This window comes from Bos mutus, chromosome 11 (assembly GCF_027580195.1).
Source record: "Bos mutus isolate GX-2022 chromosome 11, NWIPB_WYAK_1.1, whole genome shotgun sequence".
Classification (NCBI taxonomy): domain Eukaryota; kingdom Metazoa; phylum Chordata; class Mammalia; order Artiodactyla; family Bovidae; genus Bos; species Bos mutus.
Genome location: NC_091627.1, coordinates 99,324,306 through 99,330,268, shown reverse-complemented (window position 1 = coordinate 99,330,268; position 5,963 = coordinate 99,324,306). Strand labels below are relative to the sequence as shown.

Below are 5,963 nucleotides of genomic sequence, written 5' to 3'. Positions count from 1 at the left end.
TTGCGCTTGAATCATCCTAAACCATCCCCCCCACCCCCCACCCCCCACCCCCGGCCATGGAAAAACTGTTTTTCATGAAACCAGTCCTTGGTGCCAACAGAGTTGGGGACCAGTGCTCTGAAGAGTGAATTCTCTCCAGATTCACTACCACCTGGAAGGACAGAGGTTTTTCTGGTTCATGAACACAGGATATTTTGGAACTGATTTTATTTCCTTCTTTGCATTAACTACTTGAAAGCATAAAGCCAAATCTGGAATCTTTCTATAGCAAATACACGGGCTATCATAACAGGGAATTGAAAATAATCTCTTCCCTAGCTCCATAATAAAAGAAACTGAAAAATTGGATGTCATCAAAGTTTCAGATGTCTACTGATAATTCTCACCTTACTAGTCTCTTTGGGAGGGGCAGTTCCTTTTCAGAGAGAAGTAAAGTAAGAATTTTTCCAGGTTTACCTATTCATTTTTAAAATCACCTATTGATTAGCAGACATTTAAAATTTTGATTATGCCCAACTTATCAATTTTTGTTACATGGATAACATGTGTTCATTTTCTGTGTCCTAAATTTTTTTTTTTTTTTTTTGCTTATCCCAAGGTCATGGAGAATTTGTCTTATGTACTGTTATGAACTGTATATGATTCCAGCTTTTATGTTTAAGTCTATGGTCTATTGTAAGTTAATATTTGTATGTAGAAATATCCCCCCATAGGGATACCCAATTACTTCAGCAACATTTGTGAAATACTTTTCATTCCCTACTGAACTGACATGGTATCTTGGTTAAATAGCTATAGACTATATATGTGAAAGTGAAAGTTGCTCAGTCATGTCTGATTCTTTGTGACCCCATGGACTATACAAGTCCATGGAATTCTCCGGGCCAGAATACTGGAGTGGGTAGGCTTTCCCTTCTCCAGGGGATCTTTCCAACCCAGGGATCAAACCCAGGTCTCCCCCATTGCAGGCAGACTCTTAACCAGCTGAACCACAAGGGAAGCCCAGACTATATATGTATGGATCTGTTCTTTTATTTTCCACGTATATGCTCATGTTAATATCACACTACCAAGATTACTATTGCCTTGTAAACCTTCAAGTTGGTTTGATTCCTCTCTGTTCTGTGAGATTGTCCTGACTATTCTAGATGGTTTGCATTTTCATATGATTTTTAGAATGTGTTTCAGTTTTTTTGAAAACTCCTCCTATGACTGAATATACAGACTCTATAAATTCTGTAGTTTGTGGAGAGTAGATATCTTAACAATGAGTCTCCCATTCATAGACATGGGTCTAGCCCCCCATTCACTGGGGTATTTCCTGTCTCCTAGCAGTATTTTATATATTTCATAGTAGATATCTTGCATATCTTTGAAAAAAAAATATCCTTTGGTATTTGATTTTTTTTATGTTTTTGTAAGTGGTATCTTTCTAGCAAAGTTCATTTTCCAAATTTCCATTTTTAGTATATAGAATTGCAATCTGTTGCACTGATGGTCTGGTAGCAAGCGATGAGAATGAAGACAGAACATGAAATCTGGTGCAATGGGTCAGCAGATCTGCAGCCTCTATTGAACTGAGGTGCAGAGTCCACTCTGAGTCCAGTTTTTATTCCTAATTGCAGACTACAAGATTTTCTCAGATCTTAATCTTTCTCAAGACACATGCTGTATTTTTTTTTTTTTATGAACACATGCTGTATTAATAACGTACTCCTAAATGTCATGGACTACACTGACAAAGTCCAGATCTCCTTGTGTTTACCCCAAGCCTTTCCCTTCTGGGCTAGTCTTGGGAACAATTAGCAAGTATGTAGGCAGTGTTAGTGCCTGACACTGACTAGCTTTCCAAGATCCATGCTTTTATGATCCCAGTCATACTCCCTTCTGGGTCTGGCCTTGGGGTTGTAACAAGGAGATTATTCTTAAGGAAAACATAAAAGATAATCATTACCATAGTTTCTTAATATATGCTATTTTTCCAGGTGCTATTTCTGTGAAATTTCTCAAAGCTGTGAAAGTACATTGTTAGGAATTCCCACTACACAGTCAATTTCTATATATTCACCTTGTGTTTTGTGATCTTGATAAATTCATTAATTTTTTCCAACAGGCTTTTCTTGTAGATTTCAAAGGGTGATCAACATAAAATTATGCCCTCTGCCAAAACCAATAGTTTTATTTCTTCCTTTCCAATCTTTATGCCTTTTACTTTTATTTCTTTACTAATTACAAAATATTTGTCCTAGATGAGAGCTGACATCTTTATCTTGTTCCCCATCTTAGGAAAATGCCAAGCGTTTCACCATTAATTATGTAGTTACATGTAGCTTTCTTATAGGTGTTCTTCATCAGCACCTATTCATAAGAATGGTCCCTTCTGTTCCCAATTTCCCTAGTGTTATTAATCAAGAAACAGTATTGAATATTGCCAGTTGCTTTTTAATTGCATTTATTGAGAAATCCTATGGTTTTTCTCTTTTATTAGATGAATGACTTTGATTGGATAAAAAGAATGAAAATCACTCTCTTTAAGCCCTTTAACCTCTGCTATGGGTTTCATTTCTCATTTTTGTTTGAAAGATACAATCACAGGCCAGTCTAAAAATACATCCTGAGTTCCATCTGCTGATTTTTTAAAAAAAGCACAATGTGGGAGTTGAGAGTTAAAGTTGTATTGGGGGCAAAATAAGGACTGCATCCCGGAGATAGCATTTCAGATAGTTCTGAGAAACTGCTGTGAGGAAGTGATGGGAGGAGCTAGACTATTTAGGAGTTTTGCAACCAAAGGCAGGTAGTTGGAAACATCAAAGGATTACTGTTAATTAAAGAAACCAGATGCTTCAGGTTAAGGAATTTAGCTCATTTCTATGTGTGGGAAGATTCAAGAGTCTGGGCTCACTGAAATCATTCCTTTGAGGTGCATCTCATCTGTCTGGGGGTCATATCCTGTATTTGCACGTCCTGAAGTGCCTCAAGCTTCACCTTAGGGAGCGGCTACATTCTGCTGACAGCTAGATGGCAGGTATTCTTTCCTTCCAGAGTGACCTTAGGGCTCACATTGGAGGGCTGAAATCGTGGATATCTGTGACATCCTTATTTACTGATACGGCAGGAAATGTTCCATTTCTCTCACCACACCATAAAAACTTACAAACACACCTCCTTTAGCCTCCTTTTCTTCTAACCCTTTTAAAATTTCAATTTAACACCCCTGTGCTTCTCTTTTACTTCCCAAGAGGGAACGCCCATCCATCAGGCTTAGCAGAAAGCCTTAGGACCCAGCCAGGACCCCAGGGCTTGAAACACCAAGTCCTCCGCACGTTTGGTTAGCCTCGGGGAAGCCGGGCCCCCCGGGTTAGGACGGCTCTTCTGCCTCCATGGGGCCGCCTGCCGGCCCAGCCCCTTCTCTTAAAGCGCAAATGCTCTCAGTCCAAAGACTGACTCCGGGACTCTGGTGCAAGCTGCCCGCTGCGCCCAGGGTGCGTAGCAGCTGCCCCGGCGCGCCCCCTCCTGGCCCCGGGGGCCGCTAGCCAGCTTCGGGGACCTAGGCGCGCCGCCCCTCGCCGCAGCCTCCTCAGCCCCCTCGGCTCCCGGCTCCAGCGAGCCGCTCCCCGGAACCCAAGGGCGGGGCGCCCAGCGACAGGAGCCTGTACCCCGAGCGCGGCGAGGAGCGCGCACTCCGCTCCCAGTGCGCCGCGGACCGGGACACCCAGGACCCAGAACGCGCCGAACCTGGGACACCGGGACTCTAAGCGCCCCCATCCGAGGAGCATCCCCAAACTGGGAGAACCCCGGACCCGGAGCGCCCCCACGGAGGAGAAGCCAGACTCGAAGAATCCTGACCGGAGCAAACCCGGACGGGGAGTGTCCCAGACCCAGGACTCGTTCCCCGGCACAGGAGCAGCGAGCACCCCACTCGCAGCTGAGTTCTGCCAGACTCTTTGTTTTCATACTTTCCGTTCCTTTTTTTTTCTTTTTCTTTTCTTTTCTTTTCCAACCTTCTCTGTTTGCACTTGCGGTTCCTTTCTTGTTTCGCGGTGGGAGAAAGGCAGCAGGTATTGTTTCTCGCCTGCCTCCGCCAACCGAACCGTGTGGAGGAAGCCCCCGCCCTAGCCTCGGGACCCCTTCTGAAGGTAAGAAAGACCTGTCTTTTTCACCTTCACCTTCTTCCACTGTCCTCTGCTGCCAAGGGGCGGCCAGCCTCTGGGGCAGCATTTCTGAAAGATCAGTTAAATATGACGATGTATGAAAGTGTTCGTCGCTCAGTCGTGTCTGACTGTTTGCGACCCTATGGACTGTAGCCCCGCCAGGCTCCTCTGTCCATGGAATTCTCCAGGCAAGAACAGATGGAACAGAGTCGCCTTTATGTGTCTCCTGGATTGCAGGTGGATTCTTTACCGCTGAGCCGTCAGGGAACTCCATTATATATGTTATGCGTATAATTTTAAATATTAAGTATATGTGCATACTTACATGAATAATTGGTGATTCACCATCATCAACTTTCCCTGATAGTATAATTTTAGAGTCTAAAACCGTCCCAATTTTTTTTTTCTAGAAAGGTGAGAACAGGGAAAGGAAGTGAGAGTTTTCGTTTATCAAGCAGTTACTTGTGTCTGACGCTGTGTAGAAAACTTTTAGATGCTTCGTTTTCGATTTAGCCTCCTACAGGCCAAATGAAGTATGCTTCCTATTCTTTTTTTTTTTTTTGGCGGGGTGGGTGTAATTGCTTTAGGATGTTGTGTTGGTTCTGCTGTACAATAAAGTGAATCAGCTGTATGTATACATATATCCCCTCCCTCTTGAGCCTCTCTGCCCCTTCCCCCTCTAGGTCATCACAGAGCTCTGAGCTGAGCTCCCTGTGCTGTACAGCAGGTTCCCACTAGGTATCTATTTAATACATGATAACACACATATATATATATGTTATATATATAATATATATATACATGTACTGTATATATATATATATATATATATATATATGTCAACCCTAATCTCAATTCGTCCCATCCTCCCTTTCCCTCCCTCTGTGTCCACATGCCAGTTCTCTATGTCTATGTCTGTAGTCCTGCCTTGGAAACAGGTTCCTCAGAACTGTTTTTCAAGATTGCACATATATACGTTAATATATGATACTTGCTTTTCTCTTCCTGACTTACTTCATTCTGTATGACAGACTCTAGGTCCATCCATGTCTCTACAAATAACCCTATTTCATTCCTTTTAGTGGCTGAGTACTATTCCATGTAACCCATTCCAGTACTCTTGCTTGGAAAATCCCATGGACAGAGGAGCCTGGTAGGCGACAGTCCATGCGGTCGCAAGTAGTCGGACACGACCGAGTGACTTCACTTCCTTTCAGTGTTCCGTGTAGCACCACATCTTCTTTATCCGTTCATCCATCACTGGACGGGTTTAGGTTGTTTCCACGTCCTGGCTATTGTAAACAGTGGTAAAGCATGCTTCTTAAAAGGAGGGGGCCCGAGTGCAGAGAGGTCTGGTAGTTTACCCAAGGGCATCCAGCTACTAAGTAACAGATTCCCAGATTCACTCCTACATTTCCCTGATTTCAAAACCTTTGCCTTTACCTGAGGTGCCTCCCAGGGTTTTAGAACCCCAGCGGCTGTACAACAGTTATCAAATAGGTGCCTGGGCTGTGCCTTCAGATGCAGGTACCTGAGCTCAGTGTATTATTGAAACACCACACCCTTTTGGTGCTGTTGTCCTGGGATCTGGAACCCCATTTTCCAATGCAAAGGCCTTGGATGGGCTGGGAGGGAGCACTGGTTTGATCCCTGGCTGGGGAACTATTGATAAGATCCCATGTGCCACATAGTTCAACCAAAAAAAAAAAAAAATCAAAAATTACAAAGCAAAAGAATGATAGACTTGAATGCATAAATATAAAATTGTCCATACGTTAAGACATCAAAACAGGGATTGAAAAGGAAAACTAT

The 5,963-nt window shown here is 43.3% G+C and overlaps 1 protein-coding gene across 4 annotated transcripts in view; it reads left to right on the top strand.

Annotated features, from left to right (window-relative positions):
- Positions 1–3,242: 3,242 nt before the first annotated feature.
- The window catches only part of IL18R1 (interleukin 18 receptor 1), a 37,334-nt gene continuing 34,613 nt past the window's right edge, over positions 3,243–5,963 (top strand). Inside the window, exon 1 of one of the 4 annotated variants that reach the window (XM_070379877.1) lies at positions 3,243–4,136. The gene's annotated coding sequence lies outside the window, so the exon portion shown is untranslated. The remainder of the gene's footprint in view (positions 4,137–5,963) is intronic. The other 3 variants (XM_070379878.1, XM_070379876.1, XM_070379875.1) reach the window with 3 other exon arrangements.